The 27,330-nt window shown below is 40.8% G+C and overlaps 1 long non-coding RNA gene across 1 annotated transcript; it reads left to right on the top strand.

Moving 5' to 3' along the window:
* Positions 1-11,585: 11,585 nt before the first annotated feature.
* LOC121880554 lies at positions 11,586-13,304 on the top strand. The gene is made up of 3 exons (XR_006091592.1): positions 11,586-11,779; positions 12,792-12,824; positions 12,950-13,304. It is a non-coding gene; the product is annotated as an uncharacterized LOC121880554 (long non-coding RNA).
* Positions 13,305-27,330: the final 14,026 nt, after the last annotated feature.

Genomic DNA, 27,330 nt, shown 5'->3' with positions numbered 1-27,330 from the left:
AGAGACATTATCATCCCAGTGCGTTTGCTGAGTACACTGGCTTATCAGTGCTGCAGTGGCTTGTAACTAACACTAAAGAACATACATCTCTGCTAGTGAGAGAGCAAAGGCAATGTGAGTTCCTCTGCTATTGGTCTGATTTTGATAAAAGACACAAAAGGAAATGTATTTCAGCGGGAGACCACTTCGTCCATATAAAAGGGCTGCTCAGCTTTCATAAACTAAGAAAATATAAGTCATTTAGAAACAAAACTCCTCCTCAGACCTCAGAGACTGTACTGTACAAATCCTCCTAATTAGAAACAGTTAGGACATGTGGTTTTCTAAAAAAAAAAAAAAAAAAAGATTTGTAAGCTCACATTTCTGTTGGACGCAATTGAGGAATACATTATGTGGTGCTCTTATTTTTATATCACACCTCATAAATCCACAGCAAACTATACGAATCACACAAGCAGCTGTATCCGGAGCCTGCTGCAGCCCGAAAAGCCTTCTGACCACACCAGATGCCTCGCTGTGAGGGCCAATTTGTCAGCGATGCCCTGAGAGAGCTGCTCCGGGATATTTTGAGCTCACAACACAATGGTCCACATTAGCAAAGCTCAACTGTCAGGACAATTAATAAAAGCAGAGAGGAGGGGGGCAGGTATTAATGCTCAATATTTCCAACATGAGAAACCTCTACAGCATCACACACTGACTTCTGAACTTATTGCACACAACACCTTTTTCTGGCCACAAATAATCCAAAACCATGAAAGCAGGCCTCAAATATGTTGTTTAAGAGCCTCCTATCCAGCACTAATTAAAGGAGCAACCAACTGTTTTCTTGTATGGGAAACAATACCCTTTATCATTTTCTCTAGCTACACTATGCTAATTGATCTTGACAGTTCATTCTCGACCTTGGCCAAAAAGAGCAAAAAGCACCACCTTCAGACTACTCTGAACACTCGGTTTTCAATGGTTTTTCTACTCTCAGCCCGAGCCGATGTCAGCTTGTGACGGATTTCTTTATATGGTCATCTGCTCCACACACAGCGTACAAGTTCACTGCTCCGCTCTGCTAACATTATGGCATTTTTCCATTGTTTTGGGGGTAGTCATGCTGATTCATGACTGGAGTCGAGCTGACAAGCTGTGAGTGTTTTTCCATTACACAGCAGGGCAAAGTAAAATAAGTTGTTGAATCTTCTCAGTAAATTATGGCATTATCTGCATGTTAGGTTATATGAGACGTCTCCCTAAAACCATGTGCTGATTCATGTTTTGCCTTTTCATTGTTGGTCTTGTTCACTGATGCCAACACTGGCTTGCCAAAAATGATGTTGGTCTCATGCCTCATAGCAGGTTTATACCTCATGCCCATGTGATTTAGACAGAACCTGATAAAGTACAGTCTCATGCAGTCCTGTTCAGGTCTGTGTCACATGATAAGTGAATCTATCCAGGCTCATAATACAGGTGTAAGTGTTCAAGACCATTCATGATCAATAAGGAGCTGTGTGTGGTGGGTCTGAATGATAAAAATAACATCTACATCTCTTTAACCCTTTTGATAACAAAATATATCTAGATATTTACAGCACTACAGTGTGCATTAAGTTTGTCATGACAGACATGATTAATTGTCTTAATTAAGAGCACAATCAGGTCAGGAAAATCTGGCAAGAGTAGAGCCTATAGACAAGAACACCTTTTTCTAGTTTCCCTTTGTCTTTCTTCGTTTTTCTCTCACACACACAGGGGCAGACCTCTTTACCATCAGTCGAGGCAGACTGCCACCTGGGTGCCCAAACTAAGAGAGCCCCAAGTAGTTATCATCAAACTAACTTATTTTGATGTTGATGTTGAGATAAGATACATATAAAATTATGTTCTTATTCTATACATATGCCCTACAATAAAATTCCTCCTCAAAGTGCTTCTTTTATTACCTCTTGAAAACGAAAAACAAAGAAAATACAAGGAAACTACATTGAAGATATTGTATTGCATTTAGAGAGAAGGTGCTGCCACATGCTGGTCTCAAGTTGTGGAAGCAGTTTGTGGATAATTTGTTTCATTAACAGTATAGATAGACACACAGATTGACTCACAGAACATACAGATAGCCATAACATACCAATATACATATACATGTAACATTCATTCCCCATGTATCCCAACACATATACATGTATCTGCACACACACCCACAGATGAGTCATACACGTACTACAAATAGTCCATTACAAGTCAGAGTTTTGCATCTCATTTTTTTAAAAATGCGAGACTATTGACAATTTTCATATGAAAGCTGGAATTCAAATAATGGCTGAGTCTCAAATAACAGCTGGGGGGCTGGCCAGCATGAATAAATAAAGGTCCCGGGTAAAAAACACAAAATAAAACACTACAACAGCACACATGGTAAATTTGGTATAATTATATTCATTTCCACAGCACTACCTCCATCTCTCTCTATATAAACAAGGAATCTCTGTCTGTCTGTCTGTATGTATGTATGTATGTTTGTCCTTCACATATCTCGAGAACTGTTCATTCAATCTACTTCACATTTGGCGGGTGTGTTGCTGGTGACACAAGGGAGTTCAATGTCAAATTTGGTGCAATTGGGACACGCAACACAATCAATATTAACAAACTTGGAATAAACAAACGGTCAGTGAGCCGCTCCTGGGCTCCTGGGCTCCTGGGCTCCTGGGCTCCTGGGCTCCTGGGCTCTGCCACTGCACGATCAGAGCTGTACAACACTGCCATGAGAGTAAGGAGGGGACGACATCTCTCAGACGCTCTTTTGGTGCAATTTGGACACATAACATATTTAATGTTAATAAACTTTGAATAAACAAGCAAACAGCAAGCCGCTCAGCTCTGTGTCTGAGTGCAGCGGGGAGTGTTTGATATAGTTTAGGAGTGGGCCCGAATAAATACGTTATTTGGCAAAGCACAAATAGTGGGTTTTTTACGAACATTTGTTTCATACAAATATTTTAAAAATTATTTGTTTTTGGGCAGAAAAAAAACATGTTAAATACCAGGTCGGTTGCATTGCTATATCAGTCTCTCTCCTCTGTGCTGTTCTTACATCTATCAGCAGGTCTCAACAAGGGGAGTCACATCCACCTGCACATTTCCTTATTTGGACATTACACCCGGAGTTGAGGGTGTTCATCAGAGATAAAGCTGAGCTACAGACACAAGCGAAGTGCTCTCAAGGGACTCTCCATAACCTGTTGTTTCCCTTTTCCTTTCCACAAAGTTAGGTTGTAAAAAAGAGGCAATAAATGAAAAGTGCAACGCAAGAATCAGCATTGAAGTTCCTCCCTACATGTTGCACGCTGTGCTGTGTTTAGGGATCTATAAATAAGTAGAGGTCTGGCTGCATATTTGCGATGCACTTAGTTTTAGCTCAGTAGTCAGCGCAGTCGTCTATGATCTGGGAGACTTGAGTTTAAGACCCCCTGTGGGGACCTCCTTTGTAAGATATTTTAACGCTTTAATATCCTAAAATTAAAAGCATTATAAAAACAAAAATTCTATTTTTACACCTATTTCCACTTTTATTTTAATACAAATACAAATATAAATATTTTTTGTGCTACAACAAATATAAATACAAATACAAATACTGTGCTCTCTGCACATCGCTAATATAAATACTGTCACATCACAGCTGAGTTTGGTTTCTGGGCTCTGACTTTCTGAGTGGGATGAAGGCATACGCCGGCGCCCGAGAGGAAAGAATGAGCATACACAGGAGAGAAAAAACAGAGGTGGCGGTAGTAAAACTAGGAGCTCAGACACATTTGACTGGCAGCAGAATCAACCAATGGAAGGCCATAAACTGCTTCTATGGTTCAACGTCTGTATAGTCTTACTGGTGAAGTTTCTGTCTGGATTTAAACCATTTAATTTATTAAGTCCATATTGTTTTAATTGATACTATTGTCAATTGATACATATATAATGCCTCTACGATTCAACCTCAGTTTAGTCTCACTGGTGAAGTTTCTTGTTTTAATTGACATGTTTGTCAGTTGATATAGTAGCATTAGCAGATATAGTAGCATTCCAAAAGATCCCTATTCTCTGCTCCAGTCCATCTATGTCTTGTTCCAGTAGCCCATTTCTCATCAGGTTGCTGTGGTTCCCCAACACCTGATGTGAACCTTGTTGACCCAGGCGACATCCGAGCCAGTATGACTCTCAAGTTTGCGGTTTCACTGAGGTAGGCTAGCAGCATTGCCTAAGGATCCACACTGGATATGCGTTACCCCGCCCTGACTGAGATCAAAACCCCTGACCTCCTGTGCCAAAGTCAGTAGTGTTAACCACTGAGCTATCCAGCTGCATACCTGGCTTTGGATACCGTTTCGAAGTGGAACAACCACCAGTCACCTCCTCTACATGGATGACATTAAGCTGTATGCCAGGAATGAGCAAGACATCGACATCAAGGAAGCTCCTCACAATATATGGAGGGTTTCATCCCAAGTCCAGGGAGAGACTATACACTAAGTGGAACAAAGGAGGTCGAGGACTGGTGAGCGTCAGTGCCACTGTCCAGGACGAAACAACCAAGATCCAGGAATACATCAGGAAGATGGCCCCCAAAGATGAGCTGCTAAGTGAATACCTCAGGCAGCAGAAACCCAATGATGCAGAGGAGGAGGAGGAACCATCATGGACGGACAAGCCCCTACACGGCATGTGCCACCAACAGATAGAAGAAGTGGCTGATATCAAGAAATCCTACCAGTGGCTAGAGAAGGCTGGACTGAAAGACAGCACAGAAGCACTAATCATGGCAGCACAAGAACAGGCACTTGGTACAAGATCAATAGAGGCGGGGATCTACCACACCAGACAGGACCCCAGGTGCAGGCTGTGCAAAGATGTTCCTGAGACAGTTTAGCACATAATAGCAGGGTGTAAGATGCAAGCAGGAACAGCGTACATGGAACGCCATAACCAAGTGGCTGGCATAGTGTACAGGTACGTCTGCACTGAGTATGGGCTGGAAGTCCCGAGGTCAGATTGGAAGACACCTCCTAAAGTGGTTGAGAGTGACCAAGCTAAGATCCTGTGGGACTTCCAGATCCAGACTGCCAAGCTGGTGATGGCTAACCAACCGGACATCGTGTTGATTGACAAACAACAGAAGAAGGCAGTAGTGATAGATGTAGCAATCCCAAGCGACAGCAACATCAAGATGACGGAACATGAGAAGATCGAAAAATACCAAGGGCTGAAAGAGGAGCTAGAAAAGATATGGGGAGTGAAGGCAACAGTGATGCCAGTGCTAATTGGAGCACTGGGGGCTGTGACCCACAAACTAGGAGAGTGGCTCCAGCAGATTCCAGGTACAACATCTGAGGTCTCTGTCCAGAAGAGCATAGTCCTAGGAACAGCTAAGATACTGCGCAGAACCCTCAAACTCCCAGGCCTCTCCAGGACCCAAGCTTGAGGAAGACACACCACCACTCCCCATGGGAGGGGGGTGAGAAGGGATTTATATATATACATATACATATACATATATATATATATATATATATATATATATATATATATATGCGATGAGTAATCGGCCTGTTCTGAACAGGCACGTTTTGAACTGGCACTGCACAAAAAAAGCCATGTTAAATTCACCACTCTGCTGCTCTGAGTTGCTCTTTTTTAACTGAAATAATGTTTTCATATTAATTAATTCCAGTCGTTTCTTCTGGCAGCACTCCTGATCGATCTTAAACTATTGTCAGTAGAACTCAAAACTCCCTGATGTTTAATTTCCAGGTCTGTCCCAGCTACTAACACAACTCCCTGGATCAATGAAAGTATCAGACAGCAAAGAAGGGAATATAGGAAGGCAGAACATAGATGGAAAAAAAAATCCTGAATGCCATCATCTTCATATGAAGGATTTATTGGTTGAACTGAATCAAAGTAATTACTGAATTAAGTAATTATTAACTATTAACCCCTACCAGGTACCTTTTCTCTTCTAACATGGAAGTCAGGAACATGCCAGCTGCGTCCCAATTCAGGGGCCACATCCTTCAAAGACTGCAATTGAAGACCAAATGTGTTACCGCGGTGTGACCGAGGCTGTCCCATTTCAAAAGCTCCTTCAAATGGGGCATACTTTTCCAAAATTTGGAGAATCCAACGGATGGATCCTCCATGGTCCAACCAATCCCAGAATGCTTTTCAGTCCAGTTGGATTATTTCCAAAAAGAGAAAATGGCATCACCAACCACTTTTAAATATAAGTACTGGGCTTCAACTCACTGGAATAGCTATCAATATGAATGTAAAAAAATTAAGGGCCTTAAAACCTCAAATTCCATTAAAATAGTAATGTTAACTGATGTTGCTATCTACTTGGAACCACCTCACTTACTGCAGTTAATATGCTGCTCGGCTGCCCGCATCCAACTTAAGTTATAGCCTTTGAAAGTAAAGCCTTTAATGACTTCACTTTCATGTGGAGAGCCCTTTCATTACAGAATACAGATGGATCAAAGGATCCAGAGAGTGGGAAAGTGGCATTTGGAGTAACCATTCCTTGAATTAAGAATTAAAAACGGACATATTAGATGTCAGTATTCACAACAGAGATGTTGGCAATATCAATGTGCACTTTGGTGGATAGAGAACAATAAACCAGACAACTCAGTCATATGCAGTGATACAGCCACAGCTTTAACAACAATAAGAGAAATCAAATCCAAGTCCAGACCTGATATATTGGCCAAGATTTATCAATTATACAAAAAAAACAAAAAACTGTAACAGAACATAGGCTATAGTTTATGTCATTTCAATGTAGACACATGTGGGGTCGCTATTCTGTCTGGTTCGTGGAGGAAGCCCTGTATTGTCTGGTAGAAGAGCGACGAGGAAGACAATCAAGTCACATAATTCCTGCCCTATAAAGTACACTGATGTAATGATCTATGTAGAAAACTTCAGGTGGTTAAGAGTCCAGATGCTGCACTGGACTAAAATGTTGAAACTGGTGGAATATTGTGGTCTAGGTGCATAAAATGATGAGGAACTCTCAGGACAGGCAGAACATTCCACTTTGTGATTTTATCAACAAGCACTAACTAAATTGAAAATACTTTCTGTAAATGTGCTGCAATAACAGATAAATGCTTGAGGTATAAAAAAATGTATTTAAATTAAACACTCTCCAAGCAAAATTGGTATGGAAAATAATGTTTAATGTGGTTAGAGCATCTGTAGGCTATTGATCTGCAAATGAATGTGGGTGGTTGTGCTTTATACTGTATGAAACACTTCTCTCTTGCAGTTCATTTAATCCCTGCAGCCTCTGAAGGCTGATATGTTGATAAATGTGCAACCTCTGAAATGCTGCGCCAGAGCACACAGCCATTCACTGTATTTACCATCATTAAATCACCTGAAAACAACACCTGAGGCCAGGTGCATGAAGATGCATACTCACAAAAACCATATAAATGGTATTTATAAAAACAATGTGCAGTGAGGATGTGCGCTACTCACGCATCGTCCAGACCAGGCGTACACACGTTTTTCTAAAACAATCTGATGGTGATGTGATGAGGTTTAATGTTTTTAGTAAAACATTGTTCATGTTGATAATCAGCTGATTGTTTTTTGCATTTACAGAGATCTGCAAAATGTCAATCAAAGGTACTTTTATTAAGGTAGCATAGATTAATTACTGTGTGTGATTAATTTTATCATTCTCTTAATTTACACAGAGTCAATATTTTATTTAGCTGTTAATAGTCCATGTGATGAATTAACGATATGGATGCTATAAAGAGCCGCACAGCTGTGCGTAATGACAGCTGTTCCGCTGTTGGAGAACCTCGCTGGTGCAATACAATCAGTGTAAAGACACCTTTTATTTCCAGTTAGTTTTATTGACAGCTGTACAGACTGGTGGAGCAGGCATCATGTTGACAGAAAATAGCTGGTTCAGGGCGTGTCCTCACTCATCTATGGCTCATTGTGGGAGTGGAAATGAGGCTCTTGCACACGCGCCAAGTTTCACAATGACTGATGTATAAAACACAACCATGCGTATGCACGGCTTTATATATCTGACTAAAAGAATGTGCATGCATATCTCTGGCTTTGTGCGTACACACAGTTTAGAGTTTTATGCATCTGGCCTCAGGCTTCTGCAGAATAACCACACACACCTGTACACACATCAGACTAGTCGGTTATATCTCAATATTCTACCTTTTTATGAATGACACGTTGGGTTAGCAGGGCTCATCGGCCTCTTTTCCAACTTTATTTTCAGCAAAAGTAGCATCTCATGTTTTATTCTTGAAACATGTTGCAGTGCAAACGCCGTTGTGTAAAATTAATTACTACACTATGTGACCATTTACAAAATCAGGCTAAATTAGAGTTATACCAAAAGGCTATGGGAGGACTTGAGTAGATTTATTATTATACAATTTTTTTCTCTTTTCTTCTACCAGACAATACAGGGCTTCCTCTATGAACCAGACAGAATAGCGACCCCACATGTGTCTACATTGAAATGACATAAACTATAGCCTATGTTCTGTTACAGTTTTTTGTTTTTTTTGTATAATGTTTGATAAATCTTGCCCAATATATCAGGTCTGGACTTGGATTTGATTTCTCTTATTGTAGTTAAAGCTGTTGCTGAATCACTGCATATGACTGAGTTGTCTGGTTTATTGTCTTTTATCCACCAAAGTGCACATTAATATTGCCAACATCTCTGCTGTGAATACTGACATCTGATATGTCCGTTTTTAATTCTTAATTCAAGGAATGGTTACTCCAAATGCCACTTCCCACTCTCTGGATCCTTTGATCCATCTGTATTCTGTAAATATGAACTCCATCCTTGTTGCAGATGAGACTTAACTTCCTTGACTATATCTCCTGATTTCTATCTTTTGTTATTATTCAGTGTGCATAGATCGACTTCAGGTTCTGAGATTATCCATGATGGTACAACTGACCAACAGACTGGAGAGCACACATTAATATTAATAATACCAATTTCCCCCGCCTCAGATCTTTGTTTATTTCCAAAGTTCCTACTTACTTCTGATTTAAGAGAGACAATTGAATTTGTCTAATCTGCGCTATCAGCTGGGTACTGTGTGCTGTCGAATTGGACATCGCATGCTATCGAGTGGGTAGCGCGCGCTGTCAAATTGGTCATCGTGCGCTGTCGAGTTGGACATCGCCTGCTATCAGTTGGGTGGTGCGCGCTGTTGAATTGGTCATCGCACACTATCAGCTGGGTAGCGTGCGCTGTCCAATTGGTCATTGCGCGCTATCAGCTGGGTGGCGCGCGCTGTCAAATTGGTCATCACGTGCTGTCGACTAGGTTGCGTGTGACGTCCACAGGGCGGCAACGCAGGAAGACTGGATAGGTGGTGCACAGTTGGGATACTGAGTGTCTAGTAACTGAATAGGTGGTGCACGGTTTCAATACTGGGTGTCCAGTAACTGGATAGGTAGTGCACGGTTTGGATACTGTGTGTCCAGTAACTGGATAGGTTTTGCACGGTTTGGATACTGGGTGTTTGGTAACTGGATAGGTGGTGCACAGTTTGGATACTGTGTGTCCAGTAACTGGATAGGTTTTGCACAGTTTGGATACTGGGTGTTTGGTAACTGGATAGGTGGTGCACGGTTTGGATACTGGATGTCTGGTAACTGGATAGGTGGTGCACGGTTTGGATACTGGGTGTCTGGTAACTGGATAGGTGGTGCACGGTTGGGATACTGGGTGTCTGGTAACTGGATAGGTGGTGCACGAATTGGGTAGGGTTTTGAGTGAAAGGGCTCTCCATACTTTCAAATTTAAGGAGGTTAAAAAGGTTGACTTATATCTTACCAGGATTGTGTTGATTTTATAGATAATTTATACCTTATATTACGTACATAAAGAGGTGGACAAATTTAGACAGGATGTGAACCCTGCTTGGTTTTCAGACAATTGAATATCACTTTCAAAGTCCAGTAGTAATGTTGGGATTGATTACACGGCTAATGTTAACCCGAAGTTCACTAACAAAGACCACGCCATTCGTGTGGTATTTTAAGAATAGTTCATTGAGATCGGCAAGAAGATTTAGGAAAAAAAAATAGGATGAGGGTCAATTGCAGTGGGATGATTGGGGTTGAGGGGAGGGACAAAGAGGGTCAATCGCCGGGGAGGATGAATGGGAGCCAGAGGTTGGTCAAGGTCATGTATGGTGGGATGATAGGGGACGAGGGGAGAGATGAAAGTGGGCCGATTGAATGGGGGCAAGTTGGAGTGGAGTCAAGGCTGGAGTGTCTAGGAACATGCAAACTCACCACAGAAAAGACCCGGGATGGCTGGAGTTTGAACCCAGGACTTTCTTGTTGTGAGGTTACAATGCTAACCACTGAGCCACCGTGTCACCCACTGAGAAGAGAGAGAAGAGGAAAATGGGATTTGGGGGGGAGGGTTGAGAAAACTGAGATGAACGGGAGAGGAAATGGTTAGACACATCTATATAGGTATGTACAGGTGAATGGCTTCGAGAGGCACAGGTGATTTGGATTAATGAGGCACAGATTTTGAATTAGTGAGAGAGTGCGGCTGACTGACTCCATTTCACTAACAAAGACTATGCCATTTGTGTGGTATTTTAAGAATAGTTTATTGGGATTGGCAAGAAGATTTGGGGGAAAAAAATAGGATGAGAGTCGATTGCGGCGGGATGACTGGGGTTGAGGGGAGGGACGAAGAGGGTCAATCTGGTTAATGTAAGTTTGAATGGGTTCAAAAGGGCTCAGGTACGAGTATAAACAGAAGAGAAAAATGGGGAAAGAGAGGCCAAGCTGGTCAGTTTTGCTTTGTTTGAGGTTAAATCTGAGGATGTCTGGTGAGTGGATAGAAATATCTGAGAGGCTAATGTGCCATGATGGGTCATAAGTAGACAAGGAGATCGTGAATTCTGAGCAATGTAAAAAAAAAACAAGAATGTGAGGAGGAACATGGCTTCGAGGGTTGAGCTGATGGATGGGGATAACTATCCTGTAAGAAGGGTTTGGATACAATGGGTGAGGAGGTCTGCTGTCAGGGGTAAATGTTGTGGTGCCAGTGGAGTTTCTTAAGCCTTTGATTAACATGTTGACATGGGGGTGAGAAATGGAAGGGGCTAGAGCTCTGGAAAGCAGTTTGATGAGGAAGTTTATACCACTCAGGTACATTTGGATAGTGGATGTTCTGATTTAGAGAACTGAGTGAGTGTAAGTAATGAAGTTGATTAACGTTACGATGTCAGTGGATGGAAATGGTAGACTGTGTGCTGTATGGCAGGTTTCGAAACAGTACCGTCCCAAATAGTATGGTGAAAGAGTTTTGGGAGCAAGACTATATTTATGATTGCTTGTTGCCATGTGGTGACCAGGTAGAGAAGCTGAGGGTTTAGGTGAAGACTGAGGCTGAAAATGGAGGGACCAGTATTGGATAAGGATCTGACTCTGGTGCCAAGGATTTGAATTTCTGAAATGAAAAATGGGAGAGGGAGTCAGCAATGGAATTTTTGTAGCCTGGAACGTGGGCGGCACGGATGATGAATTGGTGTTGGGCTGAGACCAGTTTGGTTATTTTGCTGCTTAAATTGTTTTTGTTTGGTGGTGTGAAGCAAAACTTAGGGAGCAAGGAGCATACTGCTAAAATGATCAAACTGAGGGGGCAACGAGATCACCTCTTCACTGGGGCCAAAAACTTAGCTTTGAGGTAAGGCAACAATAGCCCATTTGTAATGTAACGTTATCACAGAATAGTCCCCCCCAACAAATGCAAATGCCCGCAACAGATTCCTCAACATGCACAGTTTATTTGTATCACAACTTGAAACGCATCTGCTATATCTTTTATGGTGAGTCAGTTTACAATACAACACAACATCCTACTAAAACAGTGACAGAGGTCTTCAGGTTTTAACAGACACTCCACTCCAACTCCCCCTTAAAACATCAAAGGACATATAACATATTCAATAAGCCAACCAATAAATCATAACATATAATATATACACATAATATACACACTCCAAAACACATACAGGTCATGAAGCTGTTGCTCCTAGAGCTTGAAATGCAGGTGGGCGTCACTGCATCCCTGCACCTTCACAGTATAAATACATGTAAAACTCAATCAGCCTTTTGCACACTTCACCCCACAGCCCACTAGCAGCCCACATTAACATAATTCCCCATAACATAGTTCACACATACCATTTAACACTGCCTCAGCCTCAGTTCCTCAGTGCCTTGGGGAAAAATATTGCTGCACGCTGCAAAGCAGTTGGAGTCCAGCCAGCCTGATCTCCAAACAGCTTGGCACTTCCTTATGACGTCAACAGCAGCACACCCAGCTACTGTAATACCCTGTGCCTCTAACCGCACAGCACAGCTCTGGGTGCAACCACAATCACAGCTGCAGCACCTTACAGTAATATCTCCATCTGATCTTCATCTTGTACTTACAGCCCTCATCCTATACAAAGTCCATAATAATAAGACAACCAGTAGATGGGGCGATACCTTTTTCTTTGTTATGTTTTTGTAGTGCTGTTGCAGGAAGCTGTGACTGTTACCTTTTTTCTTTAACCCAAAATAGGGCTTCCAAGTAAAGAATTTGTGTATATCCTGCTGTGTCACTTTTTACAATCTGCCTAAATTTTCACCCCTGTGTTAACATGATTGATAAGTATTTCCCTTTTCTCTTAATTTCTCTCTGTGATTAGGTCAATTCTGGAGTAAAAAAAAACAAAACAAAAGTATGTACAAGTGATTTTAAATTGAAATCATATTTGTTATAATTATAAAAGTTAATAGACACACTTTTGCTGAAATTTGTTTTGTTGTTGCTGCTGTTGTTGTTAACTGCCATGATTGAGTCCAGGGGCAGGAGAGGGGGAAACCCACTGCTGCTACTTGTCTGTGGTTTGTCCTCGTGGATGAGGTGTTGGGATGGAGGCATTTCACCACACCCCCTGTCCTAATTGCCTCCATCCCTGAGGACACACCAGGGCCAAATACAGCAGTGGATGACCAGGAGGAGGAGGAGAAGGAAAGCCAGCCAAAGCCACTTAAGAGAAAATGAGAGAGAGGATAGGCTTCTTCAGCTCATGAAGGAAGACATGAGGTAGCAGAGTGAGCCAGAGGAGAGGAGAGCACAGGAGAGCAAAGAGAGAACGGACAGGCTCCTCTCTCTACTCAAGAGATTACTTGAAAAATAAAAAAAATACTGAATGAATATAAAAACTGAATTGAGTATTGAATGGAATGAGGTGAAATAATTGTTAAATGCATTGTTTATTTAATTTACAACCGTCTTAACAACTATTTACAACATAAATAATAAGAATTGGAATAGCAGGGTGTCTGCGGGTCCTTTAAAAAATCAGAAATTCAATTCTATAAATGAAATTAATAATAATAATAATAATAATAATAATAATAATAATAATAATAATAATAATAATAATAGTGTATTTAGCTGAGTAGGGAGTCCCAGGTGGTGCTGCTGGACCTGGATGGTCTGCCACAATAAAGACCCTGATGTCCTCTGTCAGTGGGACATCATCTTGGATGGCCTCCAGAGTGTGTTTGGGGATGCATCTCTCCACTGTCCACTGCATTGTCCATCGGCTGGGTTTGCAGGGCTGAGACAATTGACTGCTGCCATGTCACTGAGGTGTTTTCAGAAAGAGTCAAGAATAAAAGACAGTGCATACAAAATACTACTTCACAATGTTATTTTGAAAAAAAAAATAAAAAAATAAAATCTCACCACAAAATATTTCAACAGGCAAAACTGTTCCACGGAACATTTTAAATAAATATGACTCAGATTTACAATTCTTTTACTTGCCTGTTATAAATAATCATGGTCGGTGCATACCCCCTCCAGGGCAGACACCTCTGCAGACAGCTGGTTATGACAGGGAGCACCACTGACTGTCGCCATCCCATTCTTCCCTCATCCTCTTCCACTTCCTCATCATGCTCATTCTCCGAGGCCACAATGTCACCAGCCCCAACACAGATGTTGTGGAGGATGGCACATGCTGCTAACCTGTTAACCATTTCTGATAACCTGAAATGGTAAAAAAGACAGAAACTATACCTCCTGAAAAAATAATTCATCCTGTTTGATTTACTTTTCTTCAGTATTCTATAAAATCGTGTTGAGTGATTACTTATTTGAGGTACAAAGGTGTAGTGCACCTCCAGTGCTTGCCGGTAGATGGTCCAGAACCTGGTCTTCATCATCCCAAAAGCATGCTCTAAAATGGAGCATGCCCCGGAATGATGGATGTTGAAGTGCTGGGCTCCCAAATCTTGTACTGGCCTCTTGTAGGGACGTGATAAGGAGGAGTGGGTGAAGCACAGGAACCCTCCATCTTCAAGGATAAAGCGCTTCACAACACATGCCAACATTCAACCATTTGCACACACATCCATACACTGATGGCAGAGGCTGCCATGCCACGTGCCAACCTGCTCATCAAGAATCATTTATAATGCTCATTCACACACACACACACACACACACACAGACGCACACACACACACAGACACACACACACATACACCAATGCCACAGTCTTTGGGAGCAATTTGGGGTTCAGAGTCTTGCCCAAGGACACTTCAACAGGTGGACTGGAGGAGCCCAGGATCGAACTACCGACCTGATTGGTCGACATTCTGCTCAACCTCTGGAGCCACAGCTGCTCCCGCTTAAAGGCTATCTATCTATCTATCTATCTGTCTATCTATCTATCTATCTATCTATCTATCTATCTATCTATCTATCTATCTATCGACGTGAAGGTTCAAAACAATATTGTCAAAGCATCAAAATACAATTAGTCCAAATATTTGCACAGTACACAATGTTACACCTCACCCTTAGTCGGCCCTATGGGGTGAACAACACTCCACCATTGATCCAAGGTAAAACTCTAACAACACCTTTTAAAATACCAAAACCATGGGATTTATTAACATAAAGACATAGAAAACAACCAATACACTAAGAAGAAACAGAAACACTAAATAAAATCCCAGGAAAAGGACAAACAGCACAGGCAACACATACAGCCTTAACACACAGTAATAGTATATAAACAATAACACAACACTAAGATTGCTATTTATTAATTATATATATACAGACAGGTTAACTGTCCCTCAGGTTGTGGCATGTTGATATATATTGAGTAGCAAGATGTACCCTGTCAATTTCCCTAGAATATTTTTTATATTTTATTTATATCTGTCTATTCAACCTGTTTTAGCTGATTAATGACAAGAACATTTTTTAATAATAAAGTAAGGTTAGGGTTATTTTAAATATGAAATTATATTGTCAAAGTTAAACAACATTAGCCATATAAACTATGTTGACAAACTGTTAAGTTAGCTAGCAAAGGTTAACATTACTATTGGCTAAAAGTACACAGCGCTGTACAATGTTATTTACCTGGCCATGGTCCTCTCTCAGCCTGAGATACGGTGGTGAAGCATCTCAATTTCTTTCAATAAATAAAACAAAATAAATAAAATTACATTCTCTGGCTCCATTTCTAATGTTAAGCTGAGCGTTGTTAAATGAGACAGTAGTCTCATCAGTACTGCGAGAGATACTGATGAGCTGAGCAGCCTGTTGATCTCCCTCTCAGCCACAACTCGATGCTACCTGCTTGTGGTGCTCCCAGTCATTACCCCTCTCTTCCCTCATTGACTCCAGAGCTGACAAAAGTTTTATTGACCGAAAAGTGGAGTGAGACTTCCTGTTACTCTGTTGCTTTCTGGTAATCATCAGGAGGTAATCAGCTTTCACATAATGGACTGTCCACACACTCCGCTGGTGCTCAGCTACCCCTGGCTCAAGATCCACAACCTACACATCAATTGTACCTTGGGTAAGATAACTTCCTGGAGCACTTTTTGTCACTCTAATTGTTTGTATTCTGCCCCAACCCCTGCTACAACTGAGTCAATGCCCCTGCTGGAGCCTCCTGAGTTACTCTCTGTCCCAGAGATTTATTATGATCTTGCCCCGGTCTTTAGCAAACATCGCGCTTTGTTCTTATTGCCACACCATCCATATGACTGCGCCATCGACCCCCTGCTCAGTGATCCTCTCCCCATCAGTCGACTCTACAACCTCTCTTGATCTGAGTGTGAGGCAATGGAGAAGCATATACAGGACTCCCTATCTGCAGGTATTATTTGACCTTCAACTTCTCCTGTGGGTGCTGTTTTTTTGTTTGTGGGGAAAAAAGATGGAACTTTGAGACCTTGCATTGACTTTTGGGGTTTGAAAAACCTCACCATTAAAAACAAGTACCCTCTGCCTCTCATCAGCTCTGGTTTTGCCTCCCTCCATGGAGCCACTGTCTTTCCAAAACTGGACCTGCGCAACGCATACTACCTCATCCGCATTTGGATTAACCAAATGAGCCTGTGCTCCAGGCTCTGATCAATGACGTCCTCCGAGACATGATCAACTGCTTTATCTTTGTCTACCTGGATGGATCTTCTCCCAGTCCTTCGCTGAGCATGAGCAACATGTGTGCCTAGTACTCCAACGCCTCCTTGAAAATAAGTTATATGCTAAAGCAGAGAAGTGTGTATTTCATGTCCCCTTAGTGTCCTTCCTAGGGTACATTATTGCACAGGGTCAGATGCAAATGGACCCCATCAAGATTTCTTATGTGTCAGAGTGGCCAGCACCAACCAAATTAAAATGGCTGTAGTGCCTCCTGGGGTTTGCAAACTTCTACGGAAGGTTCATCCACAACTACAGCTGTATTGATGCCCTGCTCAAAGCCCTCACCTCCACCTCCATTCCTTTCCGGTGGACTCTGGAAGCTGAGACAGCTTTCAACAAGCTAAAGTGTCATTTTATCTCAGCTCCGGTCCTCATTCAACTAAATCCAGCCCATCAATTCATCATGGAGCTGGATACCTCGGATACCAGGGTAGGTACAGTCCTTTCTCAATATATGAGAGCTTGGCTTAAGGTGTGAAGGTGTAGAAGGTTCATAATATACTGTGGAGCCTGGCCATGTAGGGCTCTATAAGTGAGCACCAAATTCTAAAATTAACAGGAAGGCAGTGCAGTGAGGTTGAAATAAGTATAACATGTGACCATCTGTTGGATCATGTCAAGAGCCTAGCAGCAGCATTTTGGACTGTATGTAAGCGATGAAGGAAGATTTATTAAGGCAGGTAAAAAGAGAATTATAGTAGTCCAAACGTGATGAGACAAAAACTGTATTAGTATGTATTAGTATCACCATTTCATTTCTTGACACAACAGACCTAAGTTTGGCTATGTTTCTTAGGTGAAAGAAATATGATCAAGCCGGTGTCTTAATGTGAGCATCAAAACTCATGGATTGGTCAAAAGTCATACCAAGATTACGTAGACAGGACCGAGAAGATTAAGAATAAGGCACCAAGGTTCTGTCTGATCGATGAGTGAAGATTTTCAGGACCAAAAATCAAGAATTCAGTTTTATCTGCATTTAACTGCAGAAAATGATTTGCCATCCAGTTGCTAATTGCATTTAAACAGTTGTTCAGTACAGAGAGTTTATGAAGCTCATCAGGTTTAAATAAAAAATACAACTGGATGTCATCAGTGTACAAATGGTAGGGGATGTTGCTAAAACTACTGATAATCTGTCCTAGTGGTGGCATGTATATGGAGAATAAAATGGGTCCCAAGACAGATCCCTGGGGGACACCAGGGATCTGCAAAGCTGCAGTGTCTGATACAAATACACCTACAGAGACTGACTGACAAGACCTATCTGTAATGTAGGAGGAGAACCACTCCAGTGCAGTCCCAGAAATGCCCACCCAGTGATTCAGTCTGTGGATTAAAATGTGGTGGTCCACAGTGTTGAATGCTGCGCTAAGGTCCAAAATCAAAACTGAACAATCTTTGGCATCTGCAGCCATTAAAATATCATTTGAGATCTTATGGAGAGCTGTTTCAGTGGAGTACAGTTAACAGAAACCATATTTATCAAACACCCTGTGTAATTCCAGTATTTGAACAAGTTGCTTTTCAACAGCCTCTTCTAAAATTTTGGAAAAGAAAGGGAGTTTTGAAATGAGCCTGTAGTTCTCTGGCAGGGAGGGGTCCAGGTTTGGTTTCTTCAACAGAGGTTGAACAATAGCCTGCTTAAAGTAACTGGGGACAGAGAGCGGCGTATAATATTGACTATGCAGGGGCCAATAAAGCTAAAAACCTTTAAAAACAGAGATGTTGGTAGGACATCTAGTGCGCCAAGGAGGGTTTCATTTGTGAAAATTTGTGATGATCAACAACAATCCTGCCTGCATGGTCTGGTGGCTGCTGGATGTGCGCCACTGTGGTCATAGGCTGCAATACCTGGTGGATTGGTAGGGTTACAGGCTTGAGAAGTGCTGCGGGGTACCACGTCACAGTACGTGTTCCGTGAAGAGTGGTCACATGCACAGAGGGAGACAGCATCTGTATCTGCCACAACTGCAAGAGTGAATAAAAACAATACCAATAACAATACCAAACAATACCAAAAAACAATACCAAAATCAGATCTGTTGTATCACAACCTGAGCTAGAGATGATTACTCATGCTTTTTTATCATCCCGGCTGGACTACTGTAATTCCCTTTTCACCGGCTTCAGCAAGTTGTCCCTGGACCGTCTACAAATGGTGTCTTGCAAGGCTGTTGACCAGGTACAGCAGGAAGACTCACATCACACCCATCTTATCAGCTTTACATTGGCTTCCCATCAAGTTTAAGATTTAATTTAAGGTTCTTGTTTTCACATATAGAGCCCTACATGGTCATTCTTTCCACGGTGTCCTATCCCACCAAGAGCATTTCATAAGTGATGCGTCTTGACTGCAGGGAAGCCATTCACCTTTTTAAATTCAGTTGCACTTTTACTACAGTAATTATGGCAGCCTAATCAAAGCTGATAAAGCGTCTTTAGGCTACTGTATTTACTGCAGTGGTAGGGCAACTAAAGTGCCCGATTTTGCTAACTTGCTCAGCTTTTGTTGATTTGGTCATTTTCCTTGATTTTTGTGCTTTTACTATGGATTAATTGATTACATTTGTGTCAGTAAAACTGACATTAATAGGTTAATGGTAAAAAAGTTCTCTGGAATAACCTCACTTGAATAAAGCCTAACTATTTAATTGATTATCTTTGTGTCTAGGCCTATAGCCTAGGCTACAACTGACATTGATAGGATAACAGGCCCTTATCACTGCAGACATTTTTGACTTGTCATGAATGGGTAAACACAGGTGTAACCATTAAAGAATGATTATTCTATATGGTTACATCTGTTTACCCCTCTATGACAAATCAAATTGTCTTTTGGAAAGGGCCTATGCCCATGACTTTGCTGTTAATGAGAAGGAGAGGAACACACACAATTTGAAGATGGAGTGCATGTGATGGGTAAGGATTTGTGTCAGTTTAAACATCTTAAATTCTAACCCATTGTTATTCACAAGAGAAAATGGTGATTATGCACTAAGGTGAGTTTGATGCATTGGACCAATTTCATACAATTGTTCATGATTAATCATGATAAATAGATTTGAGAGTAACATGGTCATTTGCTTGTGGGACTAACTGAAACATTAATAAGCGTTATATGATAGAAATACTGAGTACTTGCTTTGTGGTCAATTTATCCTACCATTACTTTCGTCCTGTGCCTGTATTACTTTCATCCCAAGGGGCAAAAGTAGCAATGTGCACTGTCAATTTCCGCCCTGACTGCATCTGACTCATTTATCCAAAAAGAAAAACAAAACAAAACAAAACAAAAAAACGGTTGGTATTGGTGGAGGACCTGTGTATGTTGTTCACAATAAAAAATATGGTTACTCTAAATAAATGCATCTCTGTGCATAGAGGGAAATACAAAAAACATTTGTCCCGTCCCTCCCCTATTAGTGGTAACATGATGACAAACATAAATCCAGTTAAGCTACATTAAGAGGTGGTTTGGGTAATTCACTATCATCTATTCTTCCACTAAATAATGTCAGTTTACTTTGTAGCAGTCACCCTCCTAATGTTATGATATTGAATTGTGGTCACAAAAAGTACTAACTTGTAATCCATCCCCACACAAAACTTCCGGTTGGTGACCAATGCAAAGCAGAAGCCACTATTAGAAGTTATGTTACTGGTGGCATAAAGTAGATGACATTTTAGAGTCAGCTGTGGCTTATTTCCATCAAGTTACCATTGGACCAAGGGTTATTCATGTCTGACTCTGCCTTTTGTAACTCTATTTCATATTTTATCCCCAAGGTTACCCTCAATAATTACACCCTCTCTAACCCTGAAATATGTTTGTCTGTTCGTGGACAAAGAAAAGTAATATTCACCCCTAAGGCCACCTTAATGACCTCACTGAAACAAGGCAATGTAGAGTTCTTCCCATGAAACCCTAGAAAGTGGTTCTGCTCAGCAAGGTTTTGTGGGTGCCAGCTGCCTTGCTTTTTACCGCAGTTTAATTTCCAGCCTTCTGACATCAGGAATTTCCATTATTTCAACCCCACCAGTTAGTTAAAATGACTTCTATTATAATTGATATTATTTGTGAAACAAGTAATTGCTTCTTCAGTTTTCCATCATGACAGACTAGGTGGTAATGCTATGGGCAGTATCCTCCGGCTGTGTTTGTTGTGCTGTCATGTCTGCTCAGAAGAAAGTCAGAAGTGGATGGGGCAAAGAGGGGACAAACATAGACTGCAGAATTCAAGAACAGAGTGAATGACTCCCAAAGCATCTGAAAACCCATTCTACCTGCTGTCAGTATCAGTGATGTATGGTTTCTGAGGAGCCCAACACACACCCTCACTCATTGATGTGTTGGCCTCTGTAACCCTGCTTGAGAAATCCCCTTTCAGTGTCGCTCTTTGAAAATCTTATTCCCAGTTGAGTTACTGGCGGTCATAATGGGAAGGCGTCAGCGGGGCGTGGAAGAGCAAGCAACACTCACATTTTACTTGTTTGAGTTTCAGTGGCAGAAAGTCAACATCTCTGAATAGATGTTTACTGAACAAGCGCAGACAATAGATGACCGCTTTCATCTCACTTCAAAAGCAACACTTTGGAATAGTGACACTGTTGTAATATTGACACTTTTTATACAGAGCTGCTCTTCTAAAACACTAATTCATAATTATAAAAGCCCTGCTGATGTATGTACAGTAGTACTTTGTAGGACAAGATTTGCTTATAGACACTTTTATGGCCAACCTTTCTAGTGCTCTCACAACAACATTGCAACTAATTTACCACATAACCACAACTCTTTTAATGTTATGTAATTATATAAAGTACCTTTCCTGTAAAATAAAGTAGAATAAAGTAGACAGAAAAAAGTGGCATCTCATTTGTACTTGTACTTGTACTTGTATTTCACTTTTGAACTGTTTTTGAACAGCTTATGCTAAGAAATGCTTCCAGGAGACCCTGTTGAATATGTTAAAGCATAATCTTTTGAATTCTGTTAAAGCAATGGTTATATGTCAGCCATGCAGATGTCTAATAATGCTCACTCTTCAACCAAACTAAGCTCAACTTTAAGGAGAAGGTTGGTGATATTTATTTTTCTAATTGTCCAAAAATCCTGGTTTGTGGCACTCAGCCCTGAGTCTATTGGTTCCTAGAAGATATTAATCTTTAAAAACAGGTAATGAGTGTAGTTGCATTAAAAAAAAGCTAAGTAATTCCCCATAACATCTGGGTAGTTTTTGGTTACTCAAACAGGAGGAAACAGTATATTGTTGGGGGCTATTGTCAGCAGTGGATCCACAGGATTATCCAGTGGATTATATTATATTATGATTATTATTATAATTATATTATATTTTATTTTGTTTTTTCCTTTTAACATGTTCGAAACAAAACTGAAATTGAAATTGAAATACACATTTGGTAAGTATTTTATGGTGGCATGCAGGAAAGTGTTATGTTGGAAATGAAAATGTATTCTCCAGGGGCTGATATCAAGGTGCTGTCTAGACAGGATGATAGGCTATGGAATGGTCAGCTGGTTCTCACTCATCTTTTTCTTTCTTTTTCTGTAATCTTATCTTTGTTAAACCAAACTGAATCATATTCACTAGTCCAGCAAACTCATGTTGTGGATTGTCTTTGTAGACAATATACGTAAGTATCACTGAAATCAGAAATTATGAGAAGCAGACAGTGGGTGCTGGGTCATAGTCCAGCACACAGGGACACAGGAGGTTGCAGTCTAGCACAGATACAGGCACAGTAGGGCCAAGATCTCATTACAACTTCACGGAGGACCACAAGCATGGAATTTTCTCAAAAGTATTTTCTAGAGAGGACATCAGTAATATCACCAACATATCAAATTATCTGCTGTAACAGACACAGCCAATAATAGTAGCTTAAAATATATATAAATGAATCACTTTTAGGCCATCACAATACATAGTTATGTATTTTACAAAGCCTCACTGAAAAGGTAACGTTGTCCATCTAAAACAAAAATCGTCAAGCATTTGTTTTTAGCAGGCATCCATGTCCATTTTCCCTTTTTCTGCAACTTGTTTAATGATGTCAAGAAAGACAAGGAAATGTATGCCTGTGCTCATCCCTGTATTAAAGCTGGGGTATGCAATGTTCTGGAAAAGGAACAAAAAACAAAAAAACCCTGCCAGTTCACACAACAGTTTAACAGCTTAATACTGCACTCACACACATATACACACACACAACTTCCTCTCAAGGCACAACAATCTTTAGTAAATAGTAAACAGTAAACAGAACCACCTCTGAGTGTCCCATCTCCTTGCTTGAATTCGAAGGATATCATGTCTTTCATTGTCCGCCTCCAAAACCTCCTCAGTCACCAGTCCATCAGAGAGTTGGACACGCAGCTCTGAACCAAGTCCCAGAGTGAAGAGCAGCACCAAGGCACAGAGACGGCTCAGTGTCTGACCTGGAGCCGCAGCGATGCATAGAAATCCATCAGTGCTTTTCACTTCTGGGAGCTTATTTTCATTTGGGCCGAATGAAATGATTGGACGGGATTATTACGGGCCTGCAATTGTCCTGCCAGTGTGACACACATGAAAAAAATAGTGAAGAACACGGATGTATATATTTGGCTGAGCGAGTGTGCACATGTGTGTGTGTTTGTGTGTGAGTGTGGTCGTGTAGATTTAGTGTTGTAGTTTTGATATTGGAAACAACACATCTTTGACTTTCATTAGTGAACAAACCTGTTTGCCCTTTATTGGGTTAGTGTATGTCTACTATTGTGGTGCTCCCACTCCCACCACATATGTAAACTGCATACTGTTTTAAGACCTGATAAACCCAAGTATGAGCACGTGATTAAGTGTGTGTGCGCGTGCACGTACGCGTGATTAAGCCCATGGCATCAAAATCTCACTACAGCCAGGTATCCAAAGTTGGCAACCCTGGTGAAGATGTAACTTAAAGTTTTTTTTTTTTTTAATGTTATAGTCTATCAAGTTATTCATAGGAAACAAAGATATTTGTACCTTGTTCTGTTCAAAAAAAAAAAGCTGGCAGAGAATGTGTCACAGTTGATCATTTAGCCGGCAGCCTGCCCTTGTGCACACTGACAAATACCTGGGTGGAAACTGGGAGACAAAATATAATTTTTCATCTGCTGAGGCATTGTCCATGGTGTTGAAAGGTGCGCTCTGTAGGTGTGCTAAGTCCTGAAATAATTGTCCCCCATCCTGTCCCCCCAAAATGTCATTTTAGTGTTGAAATCTTCAGAAGATATATGACTTGAAAAATGGGTCCGATATTTACTTTGGCGACTATGGGGCGAAAGAAACAGTAATGATCTGTGTTCAAGTTCACTTCACATTCACTTGGAGTGAACAGACTCAGGACCTGTCGCTAGTCTCCTAAAAGGATGGGGCAGTGACAAAACCCATGTGACACAGATACAGGAAATGACTCTATGGACCAAATCCACAAGGCAGTGAATGATATTGAATTTATATTGAATGATATCAATGGAGAAATCTTTAGTCAGACATTGGGGGGATTGAGTGGGTATGGGGTGGTAGGCTGATCTTAAAAATAAAAATGTCCTGACAGCTCTGATGGAGCTCAGGATTCATTCATAAGGGCTGCTTTATTACAAACAACTTCACCATATTAACCTGGATGGATCAACCTGGTTGATAGCGCTGTCTAACACGTCAGTCCAAAATCTCCCATAGGTGTTCGACTGGGTTGAGATCTGGTGACTGTGAAGGCCATAGCATATGATTCACATCATTTTCATACTCATTAAACCATTCAGTGATCCCTCATGCCCTGTGAATTTGGTCATCCTGGAAGAGACCACTCCCATCAGGATAGAAATGTTTCATCATAGGACAAAGGTGATCACTCAGAACAACTTTGTATTGATTTGCAGTGACTCTTCCCTCTTGGGGGACAAGTGGACCCAAACCATGCCAGCAAAATGCCCCCCACAGCATAACAGAGCCATCAGATCCCCTCACTGTAGGGGTCAAGCATTCAGGCCTGTACCGGTTTATCCTTTAATTTGTCACCCGTCTGTAGCTGATCTGACAGAACTGCACCTTGGAAGATATATTTACCTGCAATGGTCAAATCAGAGTCACAATATTAATCCATATCCAGAATTTGTGGCAGGAATTAAAAACTGCTGTTTATTGACAGTCCCCATGAACTTGACTTTAACATTTTTACAAAGCATTACAGATTCAGAGACAAAGCTAATCCCCACAAACTGTTTAGGTGGGTTCTACCAAAGGCTTTGAGGAGGTGGGATCCACATCTGGCAATCCAAAAATGTTCATAAGCTGCCTCCAGTATTATGATGCCACTATCTGGTATAAGATACAGGTCTACACAAGAATAGTCTACAAGCTTTTTGTTTAATATGTTTTACTGTTTTATTGTTTGTATGTATACCCAGAACTCCCTGAAAAGCATTTCATATTAAATAAACTGAATTGAATGGCGTCATGAGTGTTACTGCATAAATATGTACTTGAAGTTGGCAAATATCTTTCAAAAGAATCTTTTGTCTTTCATATTTATGTTACATTCTCATTTTCTAATGAATGGCTGCAGTGGGATATTTTGCAACACTAGCTTTGCAGACAACAGATGTCTGACTGTGACCCATAAAGGCTGAGTGATTTTCCCATGAATTTTCCCATAGTTTACTCTTTGCCAATATGTGCTGACTATCTGCATAATGATTAATGAAATGATTGATTTGGTTGGCTAAATAGCACTTTTTGTGAGTTACCAGAACAACAGAAAAAAACACCTTTCTCTTCTTTCACCATAGTATGAAAACCATCATTTTTGATCAATAAAGTATTATATATTACACATAAATGTCTGGAAAATTGGATAGACCTTCTCCTTTAATATATTTGTATGCATTCTGAGTTATTCCAATATGGAGGCCACGTTGACACAACAATACAATAACTAGCAGTGTCCAATATGCCCAATTGGCCTGTGAGTCACCATTTGAAATCAAGAACAGCACATAGACAAAACAGAATCAAATGACCGATGAGCATGACTAATGATTTTACATCATGATTAGAATTTATATGGCTGACCGTGCTGTTTGGCTGATGGTTCCATTACTGTGTGTGGTGGCTGTGGTCATGCAGGACTGTTTTCATAGCCTTTGGGTGCTGCCAAGACAAAAAAGATCGCATAGTCCTCTATTTGTGGCTGCATCCACTGCTTAGGCTTCAAAGCCAGCTAAGTGCCACAGAGCTTGATGTGCAGAATTTGCATCAGTGCACCAGCAAGTAAGCATATAAACCTAACCCCAAGGATCTACAGTATCAGGGGCTCATGACAATTCCAACACCCAACTGACACCACCAAAGTTAGTGCCGCACCACCTTGACCTAACACACCAAGGTTCAGATACATAAAACTCTGTGTAGATTCATGACTAAAACCGTGTTTGTACAAAGCCAATAATGTACACATACATTCTTTTCATCAGATTTATAAAGCTGTGCATATGCAGGTGCTCACATTCTTGCAGTACATTCTTCTTTTCAAATACCAGTTAATGTGTGGAAAATGGCTTATGCATGTTTTTTGTGTGTATACATTGTTTGTACATCTGGTCCCAGAACTGGTTCCTTCCCCACAAGAGAGGTGATGTTCCACATCGCTACTGCTCTGCCCCTGCTCTGCTCTCAGTCAGCTGTCAGTTTACCATCCAAAATTATGTAATATAATGTCACTGTTCTGTACTGCTACAATGACAAAAAAGAAGAGATTTTTAGAAATGAGATTTATAACATACATACATACATACATACATTATAACAAGATATTTTCATGTGATTTTGACATACTTATTACTAGATACCAAATTATCTAGTGTTTACAAAAAAGAAATCTTGGTATAACAACATATTTTAGATTGTTATATCACAAAATCAATGTATCTCATTCAAACAAACTTTGATAAGTTGGTATGTTATAACAAGAAACTTCTGTATGGTATTAAAAGAAGAAAAAGACCCAATCAGCTGGACAAATTGACAATAACTGCTTTATGGTTTGATTAAGTTTGACATGTTTTACAAGTGATACACAGCCAAAGTATCATCCATCCATCTATCATCTATACCTGCTTATCCTGTGCAGGGTTGAAGGGGGGGTTAAGCTCAACCCAGCTCATAGTGGGCAACAGGTGGATACACCTGGACAGGTCATCAGACTGTCACAGGGCTAGATGTAACAGTGTGCATTACACCACAGAGTACTAAACTGTTGGACTAAATATCGAACATAGTCAAATTTTGCACTTACCATCTTTGAATTTGTTCTTATTCTTAAATGCTCCATGATCAGCACATTAGATGACTGGATGGCCATTATAATCTGTTTATAAGATATCTTCTGTCTGACTACAGGGGACCACAAATTTCCTCAATGAAGTAGCATAGCAGTTTGTCCATTGTCCTGATTGTGGCACTAGATAAAAGGTCAGAGCGTCAACAAAAATTTTACAAATCATCTTTTGGGTATCCACAGCATGTCAAGCAAGTCTGTGTGGTAGAATGGATGTTACGATATCCCACTCTACAACCAAAGTGTTGGACAGATGGACATCCATACTGACTTAATGTCAAACCATGCTAAAATGTTGCACATTTTGGTGTTTGGATGTTTCTAGTCAGTTTAGTGTT

The sequence above is a fragment of the Thunnus maccoyii genome, chromosome 16, assembly GCF_910596095.1.
Source record: "Thunnus maccoyii chromosome 16, fThuMac1.1, whole genome shotgun sequence".
Classification (NCBI taxonomy): domain Eukaryota; kingdom Metazoa; phylum Chordata; class Actinopteri; order Scombriformes; family Scombridae; genus Thunnus; species Thunnus maccoyii.
This window is presented reverse-complemented; position numbering and strand designations above follow the sequence as displayed.